This window comes from Cebus imitator, unplaced genomic scaffold (assembly GCF_001604975.1).
Source record: "Cebus imitator isolate Cc_AM_T3 unplaced genomic scaffold, Cebus_imitator-1.0 Scaffold27, whole genome shotgun sequence".
In the NCBI taxonomy this organism is placed as follows: domain Eukaryota; kingdom Metazoa; phylum Chordata; class Mammalia; order Primates; family Cebidae; genus Cebus; species Cebus imitator.
In genome coordinates this window covers 11,932,530-11,944,995 of record NW_016107342.1, presented here as the reverse complement: position 1 = coordinate 11,944,995, position 12,466 = coordinate 11,932,530, and the positions used below count along the sequence as shown (strand labels likewise).

Sequence of the window (12,466 nt, the reverse complement as noted above, 5' to 3'; positions counted from 1 at the left end):
AAAAAAATGGAAATTAATTCGTAAAGGAATGGAATGTTATGCTGCTGCTGTCTATATCACATATTACTGAACTTGGTAATAGTGGGTTGCAGTTAGATAATTTGCGAACAGTAATTCCGAAATAGTTCAAATAGACATATTAACAAATTATTCAATGAACTGAATTCATTCCTCCACCTGGTTAAGTTGTATATGTGAGATTACTTACTTGAAAAGATCCAGTGAGCAATTTTTCCCTAAGGCAAGCTTCTTGCTCTTCAGTTTTCCAACTCCAGAGGGATGACCAAGTGAGTTCCCAGATTATTTTACATAAGGTACCTTCCAGGGCTATTCATCTATGATAATGTAGTTCCCTGGACCCAGTAGTCCTCTGATATGCTGATTTGCTTATGTCCGTACTCTTTGGTGATAATATGTTGAACATCACTGTTCATTTGTTCATTTGTTTGACTTCCCAGTGCTGAGACATTTTCCCTCCTGGTGTACCCTCACATTGCCTCTCTTCTAAGACCCTGGGTATCTGAATAGGTAGGGCTTTTAAATCTTAAGCTGTCTTTGGGCACCTCTGTTAGGCAACTTTCAAGCAACAAGACAATAAGACAAATCCATAAACCCATCCTTTACAGCAAGTTCTTTCATGAACACTTCCCTGACTTCCATAGTTAGAATTGATTTTCCCACCTCTACTTTTCTATAGAACTTATGACCTTAAAGAGACTGCTGTGAAAATTAAGCACAACTTAGGCAGGATGGCCCCCACATCAAGTGCAGTAAGCATGAATTAAGTCTACGAAGACCATTTATTCAGCCCGCCATTTCTAATCTCATTATTATCCTTTACCAAGCACTCTCGTGAGATCTTAGCACTCTGTTAGATCCTTCATATGTATCATTTCTATGCTTTGCAGCCAACTCACCAAATGTATAGCTTGGTCTGTTTTCTAATTTAAATGAAAGAATTTACAGAGGGGTTACTTTGCCCTATTTCGTGAAGCGCTTATGGCAAAGTCAGGGTTTAAATTCTGAGGTGGGTTGCCTGTGGTGCCTGCACTGCTAACATTTATTTAATACTACTTCTGTATGACAGCTTTGCTGTCTGTGAATTATTAGAATTATTAATTCCATTTGTTAGACGCTTTTTGTTAACTGGCATTTTTATGCATATTTTCATATGCCTCCATATTCTCTCTCTAATTACATTTTGCACCTTTGCAAAGCAGGGACCACAACTGCTTTTTAAGAAATCTTCTGGCCTGGTGTTGCAGCTCACAACTGTAGTTTTAGCTACTTGGGAAGTTGGGGCAGGAAGGATGACAGGAGCCCAGGAGTTCAAGGCTACAGTGAGCAACAATGGCGCCACCACACTCCAGCCTGGGTGACAGAGTGAGACCTTGTCTGTTAAAAAACAAAAACAACAACAACAAAAAACCTTAGTGTCTACCTTAGTTTCTTGCATGGTGATACTTAATAGTATATTCGTTCTTTGTTTGGTTTAATTTTGTACCTTGCTAAAACATTGACATACCTTTAGGCACACAATAGAAATGAGCAAGAACTTTAGAGTGATTTAGAAACGCCATCCTTTGAGACTTCCCCACCATACCATCTTATCTTTCTATGCACTCAGCAGCCTCATATTTCACAGCGTTCTTTGTAGTTGTCTTGTTTTTGTTGTTGGGATTGTGGTTTATGTTTTGATCTTGGATTTACTGAAATGCTGCCTTGTACCCTCCTGAACTTTCTTTGCTTTCCCCCCTCTAGTACATTCAAGCAACCTAAGCTTGGAAATGAATTCATTCTTAGACTTTCTCTTTTCAAACAACAAGAAATAAAGTAGTTTACTTTTCATTTGTTGCACACTATCAGAAAGAATGGGCAGTTTCATTACAAATCATTTGTTGCTTATTTCTTTAGTGTAACTGGCAGACATGGCTTGTTTACTTTTTGAAAAAAGAGTATGAGGTAAACTCATTCAGGATCTTCAGGGACTCATTCAGGATCCAGAATGTCCCCCCATGCCTTAGAACTGTATCTGTGTTTGACATACAGATGGACTGTCTGCCTGGGCCTTTGGACAGGTAGAACTTTTAAATCTTAAGCTAATAGACATCTTTGGGCATCTTTCTAAGAAAACTTTCAAGCAGGAAGCCAATGAGATAAATCCAGAGACTGTACTTCTCTGCTTTGTTTACTAAATTCATTTATTCATAAACAAAACTTGAAATTGGTGATAAGACCTACATGGTGCAGTGGAGTCACAACACCCATTTTAATCAACTGGATAATCTTTCGATTGATTATCCTCTAAGTTCAGGGTAAAATGGGACATGATTCCTTCTTCAAATTTTCTGTCTTTGCATCTTCCTCTTGCTGTCCCATTCTCACTAGCTTCTGTAGGGGCCTTTTCCTGCCCAGTTCGCTCCATATGGTTTATTTAGAGATAAGTGCAGAGAATATTTTTGTACTCTGTAAGGAAATTTATAGATATAGACTGTGCATCTCCACCAAATCACAAATCTCGGGTTCATTATCTGAATAATTTTACTTTGGTTGATAGTGGCAGATCTGAGACTTGACCAGAAATAATTCTGAAAACAATTCCCTTCAGGTTGTATTTGTTACATTTATATTTTTTAAAATCCCACATTTCTATACTAAACAATATAGAAATTTTATTCTATATAGAAAGAAAGTGCCAAGATAAAACATTTCCAGGGTTGGTTAATTTGACAGCTCAATGACATCACTAAGAACAGTCATTCCTTCTCCCTGTCCTGTCATCCCATGTCACCTTGTCCCACTCATGGCTGCATGTTGCGTATTGCTGGCCCAGAAAGTCCGTGAAGACCTGACAAAGTTAAGCAGATTGAGGTATTCTTTCTTATACCTCTTGGGGATCAAAAAAGACTCTCCCAGATGGTCTGCTGCAGGAGCTCTTGTGTCTTACTGGACAGAACGATCACATGCCTACCCCATAATCTATCCCTATATCATGCAAGAGGAATGGAGGTACTATAGTTGACAAGGAAGGAGGACTGACATTTCCTCAACTTGGGGTTCTACTAGTAAAGAAGAAAATGGCTTTTGAGTGGGCAACTGAGAATGCCTGCTAAATTAGGCCCCTTTTTTAAACACTGACCTTGGGCATTACCTATTGTCCTTCACATTTCCTACCCCAAGTGTCTAACTATCTGGTCCAAATGCAGGTTTTCTTCCATTTCCTGATAGAGAGTTTTATAGTGCCTGAAATATTTCTATTCTGATAAAATACATATATAACTACTTAAATAATAAACTACTACAGCAACTTAAAAATACAAGAAATCTTCTTATAGTTTAATAAAAATAACTTCTGGCCTCTTGAGCCCAGAAGCCACTGTGAAATTCACAATCACATTTTAAGATACAGATATGTTGTTCTTTGTACCTAGCCATGCTGAAGAGGTTATTTTATTTTTTTGCCAGACGACATGTAGGATGGATTAAAAGAAGGCAGATTTATTATGCACTATAGGTGCTGTTTTTACTCAAACAGCAGAGAATTTAGAGCCCACTTATTTAAGTGCAAATGCTGCCTCCTACCTAAGTCACTTAATCAGGACACTTTAATTTCTACCACAGCTAAATTCAGCTAATAATACCTGCCCCCATCTACCTCTCCAGGAAGCTGGGAGGATTAATTAGATAAAGTCTTTAAAGCTCCTCAGAGAGAAGTGGTATGTGTAAAAGATGTTATTATTTCTAGGGAAGAATGAAGTAGTATCTCTTTTATGGACAGTCCACACTTCTAGAATTTTTTCCTCTTATTCAGCTGAAGAGCCAATTTTGTGGATTTTAATTCATCATGTGAGACCCTTCTCATTCTCAAGTAGTTGCACTTAGAGAAAAGATTTTCAAGTATTGCTTCTGATGATGGGAAGTACATTCCTGGGTTTCACTGAATATTTCAAATCACTGTCCTGCAAACTGGTATAGATGCTGGAGTCTGGTTATAACATTTGTAAAAACAAGCCATGACTGCATTTCAGACTGTGACCTGGGCCTATTTTTGAGGTCATTTCCAATCCCCATTTCTTCCATGAAATATTTGCTAATGACAGCAATTCTCAGTTTAGAACTGGGTTTCAAACAAAGGGTGTCTGATTTCAAACTGAGTCCTGTTTTGACTATGCCACATTGTTCAGAGGTTTGTGCAGGAGGAACAAAACTGGTTCCACCCATGGACTATGGAAATGATCTGAGGCAGATCAGGTTGGCCATAGAAGACAAAGAGAGAGTAAAATCTTTATAAATCTTGTTAGTTTATACTTAAATATTCTTTTGAGCAATACATTTTTATATTTAGATTACAGGATTCTCTTATTTCCTTCCAGAATTCTCAGTTTTGGTTATACAGTTAAAATGTACACACTTTTTCCAACATGATCTACTTTACAGAGCTTTGACTATGTTTGACTTTTATGTTGCTTTATTGGACATTAAACACTTTCACTAACTCTTACATTGATGGTTTTCAGTTTAGAAATTCAGTTAGCAAGTCCTTGTGTATTTTAGCAACTGCAACGACTACTTGATGTTAACAAGTCTGCATTCTGGTCAGTGGTGTGGCAGCTCATTACAGATAGAGATGGGCTTATTTTCTCACAGCAGTTTGAGAAGCCAGTGAGTCACTGCCACCACTGGAGATCTTGGGAGAGCTCGGGAAGTGGCTGTTGCTGGGAACAGCCAGGTTGGCTTCCCCCAAACACTTTAGAGAAGCTTTTGACAACCTTCAGTCATTCACACATTCTAGAAATGAATTCAACCTACAATTGTTCACAAGTCAAAATGAAAGATTCTTTCAAAGCAAAAGCATAGCTATAGAATTTATTGGAATCAGGTTTTCATATTTATAGGCTTTCTTTTAAAAAGATAAAATTTGTTTTTCTTTCTTCCAGTTCTAAATGAAAAGGAGAGAAATGAGCAATGAGTGTCAAATTTGACTCAGTGACTAACACCAAACTCAATCTGCCAGGCATCAGGAACTGGGCAACTCAGTAGGAGCAAGAAAGGATGTGGGGAGGACAGTGTCATTAGGGGAAAAGCTTTTAACCTTGACAAAAGCACAGAGTGAAGAAGAAAATCAAAGGTGAGGTCATTTCTGGGTCTATTTATTACACAGAAAAACAATAAACAGAGGTGAAGAGTGTACTTAAGACATATGCTACGATCCACTTACCTGCGTCAGATATTGGGCCCTCATCTTTCTCATCATAAACTCCTCTGCTCTTGTCAGAAGCTAGAAATGAGGATGAGTGAAGATGGGCCTGGTATGAGAGAAGGCAGAAATGGTTTTTCCCTGTGTGGTGACAACATGGCTTTTCCTAGTGTTACCAGCTTAATTCACCAAAAAAGTATTATCTGTCTATAGTGACTTCTTGTGAAGCATTCACAGCAAGGGGAATGCTGACATTAGCTTAGAAAGCTAAGTTTTAAGGCTTTGATGAAGGATTTACTGAGTAATTTTGAGAAAGGAGAATTATGTCTTTGAAATTCAAACACATCCTTAGCAACTACCATTCTCATCCTACCAATTAAATAAAGTGAAATGATGAATAACAAACAATTTATAAGAAAGTACCCATACTTTGGTTTTAGATACAAATAGATAATAAATGCAAAAAGAACACCCTCATATTTTGCTAGAAGAAAAAAAAATTAGTAGATACAGATGTTTTTAAAGAGCAGTACAACTAATTAGTAGTAGAGCTATATTTTACTTACTATATACTAGACACTAAGGACTTATTATGTTTAACCTTAAAACATCACTAAGGCAGTTATTATACCCATTTTACAAATCAAGAAAAGTAACAAAGATCCCAGTCACTTTCCCAAGGTCATATAATTAGTGAGTGGTAAAAGGCCCAGAACTAGGACAATCTATTTATAGATGGCTTGATGTTGACTACTAGGCTACACATATACTGAAGACAATTTAAAATGTGGAAAATACTAAATGCTAATTCCATATTTTCAAAATACATAAAATATACACATAGGAAGGACAATCACAAGACATCATTAGGCTACTTTAATATAAAAAGGCCAAAATCTTGAATAAAATCTTTAATATGGAAAGTGCTAAGAAGCACAGCAGGTTGAGTTTTATATTAGGGTATAATATAGTAACAGACTTACTGTTAGGATGTTTTTGCAATTAAGATTTGCTTACAAATAGAAACATGTTTCATGAGGTCCTCCAACAATTCATGTAGGAAGCAACAGCTAAATACAAAAGATACTTCAAATACAAGATACTCTTCCATAGAGAATGTGGAACCCCACAAAATGGGCCTAAGAACCTAATCTCTCAGATGTTATAATGAGGCTGCGGGTCCTCTTTACATTAGCCAACTGTTAATGATGGTGTTTCATTATGGTAATACATTACGGTAATACAATGGCCAGTTACCACTCATGTACTTGATTAAAATGTACCTGTGTGGCAGATACCTCATTTTCATTAGCAGTGATAGACTCCGAATATTCTACTTTGCATTTAAAAGAATCTTACTATTGAGAGAAAGAGAAGAAAAACATTTCTCACTTTATTCCTTTTTTATGCTTTTTGATTGCTGAATTATGTGAAAGTGTTACCTAGCCAAAAATATTTTTAAAGTCTTCTATGAATCTCGTATTCATAAGCTTATGTAACTCTTCCTTCACTCTCAGACTAAATAAACTTGTTATAGATGGAATCGAATAAGGTTACCATCTACAGTACTGTATAAAAGAGTTTTGTCTTTCAGTAGTTTTCAGTTTTAGTAACTTTATTGGAGTTATCACTTTAAAATTGTGTTTCTAGTCCTCCTATACTTGTAAACAAATCTGTAAATATCAGAATCATTCTATTTATGATATATGTATATTTTTATTTCCTCAAAAAGTCTATAGATTTTAATCTGCATTCCTATGGGAGATTATTTAATAATTATTTTAATGTTATAGTAACAGAAGCACTATGCATAAGGCATGCAATCCATCTATCATTGTATAACATCATTATCAGGTGTATTCATTTGTTTTCACACTGCTGATAAAGGCATACCCAAGACTGAGTCATTTATAAGGAAAAAGAGTTTTAATAGACACGTTTCCACATGGCTGGGGAGGCCTCACAATCATGGCAGAAGGCAAGGAGGAGCAAGCCACAGCTTACATGGATGGCAGCAGGCAAAGAGGGAGAACTTGTGCAGGGGAACTCCTCTTTATAAAACCATCATATCTTATGAGACTTACTTGCTATTATGAGAATAGCACAGGAAAGACCTGCTCCTATGATTCAATTACCTCCCACTGGTTCCCTCCCACACATGTGGGAATTGTGGGAGCTACAATTCAAGATGAGATTTGGGTGGGGACACAGCCAAACTATATCATCAGGTAAATATTAATTGTCCCATTTTAAACGTGAGAAAACTGGGATTCAGAGAAGTTAAATAACTTGCCAGATTTCACATAGCTGATTAATAACAGAGCCAAAATTTGGACTCATATCTGTCTGCAAAAAACTTGTATTCTCTGACATTGGCATGCTATTTAGAAGTTTAGTCCTTTTCTGGTTAGGCTTCCTCCTCTACTTTACAAATCGTTAAGTGCTGCCTCCTGCTGGTCTCCCTTGGTATTACACTGTAGCCAGCCCTTCAATACAATGAGTGAAAACAATCAGTTCTTGTTGGGAGTAGATCATTTAGGAGTATTGATTCTAAATTTGTCATTGTTTTCCATGAAAGCTAAGCATAGAGTATAAATTGCCACTCACCACATAAAGTTGATGACTTTCTATGCCCAAATGATTTGACAATTTGTGATTTTTTCCCCCAGGAGGTTTTCTGCTAACATTTTTCAAGGCAAAATATTCAATCCCTGTCCAAAATGATCAAATTTTGCCCTGCAGCAAACTTGTAAATTTTTGCCAGGTCTCGTGAAACTTCACAAGGCAAGAGATCAATAATTTCACACTGTTTCCTTCTCACCGCTTTCCTCAATGTACACACTATTTAATTTGAAACTGCCAACATGAGAAAGTAAAAATTCAAGGGACAAGTAAGGAACACTCTCTTCATCTTTTAAAAATATAGGTGATATCTTTTAAAATAGACACGATCTATCTGTGCTCAAAAATTTGAAGACGAAAAATTCAGTTTGGATATTTAAAAAATTACTTTTACACAAATGACATGCATGACTCTGTTCTTGTACTATTCTATTGTATATGTTCACATACCCAGAAATATTTTTGGTTTTCTGCCTATTGTGTCCAATGCTGTCAGCCTTTGTTGCAAATTGGGACTTAGGCAGAGAGCCCAGATGGGCTTCACACTGCTGTCATCCAAGGCACTAAGACATTTGATTTCCACCTGTAATAATATTAAGCCTTTACTTGTTCAACATTCATTTGATGCCTACCTTTCTCTTTTCCCACATTAAAAAACATCAATAAATATGAGCCAATGCTAAGGTAGATTTCATCACTCTTTCTCTTCAGACTTTGTCTTCCTCTCCAGCTCTGTCTTGTCTGCCTGAATCATAACTGTTAATATTTTCCTGTGTTCAGCTATTGGTCTTTCATTCTTCTTGATATCTAATTTCTCCTTCAGATAACTCATCCATTTTCATGGCTTCAGCTATGCCTTTACTTGAATGATTCCCAAAATTCTATCGCCAATACTTTCCCCTCATCTAAGCACCAGTCATTTATTTTCAGCTCTTCACTGGACATTTCTACTCTGATGATTTCAAAATAAATATGCTGAATTCTCTACCCCTCAATAACCTCCCACTCCTGATTTCCTTTTTATTTTCAAAAATAGCAACCTGTTTTCGATTATTCATACTTGAAACCTTGGGCCAAGGCACAAGAATGGCAATGCAAAGATGTACAAGAAACAGAAGTTAACGTACAGAAGTTAATGTACAGAAGTGCAGTGAGCCAGGCTCAGCGGCACGAACTTGAGGCCTTTGCCCCATGTTACTCAGTGCCACCTAATGGTCACCATTTAGAAAGGCAGGCCTACTTTTGCCAGATGCAATTTGGCAAAGGAAAAGATAAATGTCAATGTTATAGTGAAATGTATCAATATATTTAAACGTTGTCACTTAAACAAAATACAGCACTCTTGGAGCAACATGAAGTTTATATATGAGTATGTTTATTCCAAGAGCTGCCAATTTGTGACCACTATGAAATCAGCTGAGCTAAAAAACAATTGGGAAAAAAAATAAGTAAAAGTAACTAGCAGATAGGTATTCTTAATTATGAGAATGATGCTAGAACTAACATAGATAACCCAAAAGAATGGAGTCATTCCAGCCATCCCAAGACTTTAGGAAACTTAGCATAGTGTTTTAGAAAAATAGGCTAATTTCATCAGTGAGATAACCAACATTGAGCTAAAACCACAAACCTGAAATTACAAATCACACTTTCTAAATCAGTGAAGCAAAATCACACAGCCAGGAACTACAAAAAGTAATCCTGACTCTTCCAAAATAAGCCTCAGGTTATACTTCTTTCCTTAAAGGCACTGTGAGGCATGAAAAGTAAATTTTCAGCCTAAGAGGTAGATTTCCATTAATATGCATTATGGTTCCCATGTCTCAAATTCTTACATTGTTCTATTTTTTGAAAGACACTGTACTTTTGGGTTTTACATAACATATATTGTATTTCCTTTGGAAATAAATATTACAGACTTCTAAAATTAGACTTCTGGAGATTGAGCCAAAGACATACACCAGTCAAAGACATATACTGATGACATAAAGCAATCTTGTGGCAAGATCTCTTAAGACTTCAAAAAGACAGACGCAGATGGAATTAAGCACATATACATTTATACAATGTTTACTTACAAAATAAAATTAAAAATTAGATTAACTGCCTTCACACTTGGGATTTTTACTTGCAAATGCAATACTGATTGAGAAAATTGGTAAACTATGGAAACTTAGATAATTCAATATTTTTTCAATATTCTGTAAAGGGTATTTTTATAACATAAGGGAAATGTAAAATATATATTAAAACATGGTTAAGATTATATAAACACTCCAACTATCATTATAAAATCTATGCTAAATATAAATTTGGCAAATGACAGTAAATAATATCAAACTTTTACTTTGTGTGTGCTTCAGAAATATTATTTTCCAATAACTTTACCTAGGTCAGGTGGCCAAATTGTCTGATTAGAATATTTTAGGATAAAGATGAAAAAAGCATTGTATGAAATACTATAGCATAAGGTCTTCTGGATTTTTCTGAGTTGCCCTTGATCTGCATGCATTCATTTCTGAATTAGAAAACTTCTAATATTTTGTGAAAAGAGGATACATATTTCTTTAAATTGAGAAACTAAATTTCATGTTAATATAGTATCAGTTTATTGTACTTCAGATTTTAGCACAAGCATTTCAGAACACTGAAAAACTATATTTAGAGTGAGATCTACATATTCCATACAGATGGAATCAGTCCATGAATATATATTGGTATCATTCTTGCCAGTCCTAATAAAACTCTGTCTTTAGTGTGTTTGAACAAGGCTTAAGTTATACATGAAAACTGAAACATCAAACCATTATATACCCTTTAAGTGTAGATAAAATAATTTTACATCCATACAATATTTTTAAATGTTGACTTTAGCAAAAACTTAAAAATTCTCTGAAATTTGAAATGAAAATTCATGATGCACAAAATTATGAAAGAAGAAAATGTCTACTCCAAATATCCCATAACTTTTTTGAACAAACTCTCAGTGTTGTGATTTAATCTTTTACATTTATATTTGCTGTCTGTATTTGAGTTTACAAAGTGCTTTCAAATGCAATACAACATTTAACCTGCACTATGGCCTTTTGTGAAAAGTGGCGTTCTTGCGCTTTTAATGATGAGAAGAGTCTCCTGGAGGTGAATGACCAAATTCATCATCACACAACTAGAAATAAATGGCAGGACTGAAGCTTGAAGCTCTGGTTCTCTGAATGCCAGCCAGAGTGTTCTAACAGACCACCATGTGCTATGCTGGTTTCTGATCAGATCTGTTTTTCCTCTATCCATTTTACACACTTACAATCCATGAGAAGATAAATGGAACCATTTTAAATTTTTGAATTTTTCTTTGTAATCTGACCTTGTTGAAATCCCAGCTTTGTCTGAGCATAGCATAACTCAAATGTGAAATCACATTCATGTTTGTGTGCATCTGCATGTGAGTGTGCTCACACATATGTATACATGTGATGAATTCCTATAGAGTTACATGCACTGCTTTCTTTTATTTTCTTCTACAAAAAAATTGCCATGGTTCTAAGAAGAAAATAGGAGAGAAAAAGAGAATCTTAGTAACCATGCAGGAATCAAAGACTTTAGTAAAATGGAAATGCATCAGCAGGAAGTCATAAATTTGTTATTTTTTAAAAATACGGTCATGTGTCAATAGGTTTACATTCTGAGGAATGCATAATGTATTCCTCATTGTGTGAACGTCATCGAGTGGAATTACACAAACGTAGATGGTATAGTCTACCACATACCTACGTTATATGATGGAGCCTATTGTTCCTAGGCCAGGAATTTACACAGCATGTTACAGTATTCATCTTATGGGATCACCATTATGTATATAGTCTGTCGTTGACCAAAACATTGTTATGTGGCACGTGACTATATATAGCCAGGTGGGTAGAGCTTGCCCTGGACTGTAAATACATAATTCTTAGGAATCCAAAGTTCTAGAGTTGGAATGGCTTGACCTGAGTTTTTGAGAATGCAACAGGAATATGCAACTGAACAAATGTATAATTCTGTTTCTTGGTATAAACCTGTTCCATATATATTTATATAGCTTATTTTTGCCTAATGCTGATATAAAATTTGACTAATAACAAAATTAATTATATTAGTCCTTAGAGGGGAAGTCTGCTTTTGACTTGAATGAAATGTGCCCCAAAACACCCTAGAAGAGATTAGACTTAATCTAATTATCTGTCCTCATAGTTCCTTACTATAAGCACTTTCTTCCTTTCTCAAAATCCATCTTGTCTTCTGCTTGATTTCACTGTAGAGTTGAAATTGCACTTTATGGCATCAGCCTGTCATCCAGAAAATAACCGGTATCACAGATGTGTCATTGAAAGTTCGATTCCAAAACAAAGAGGAAGATAGAATGGGCTCTCACGGGCTTCTGATCTTGTTTAAAGAGATGTCTGAGATCGGGCAAGGTGACTCACGCCTGTAATCCTAGCACTTTGGGAGGCTGAGGAGGGTGATCATTTGAGGTCAGTTTGGCACCAGCCTGGCCAACATGGTGAAACCTCGTCTCTACTAAAAAATACACCTGTAATCCCAGATACTCAGGAGTCTGAGGCAGGAGAATCTCTTGAACCTGGGAGGTGGAGGTTGCAGTAAACCGGGATT

The 12,466-nt window shown here is 36.0% G+C and overlaps 1 protein-coding gene across 4 annotated transcripts in view; it reads left to right on the top strand.

Moving 5' to 3' along the window:
• The window catches only part of ARHGAP15 (Rho GTPase activating protein 15), a 640,576-nt gene that overhangs the window by 150,225 nt on the left and 477,885 nt on the right, over positions 1-12,466 (top strand). The gene's annotated exons all lie outside the window — the stretch shown is intronic.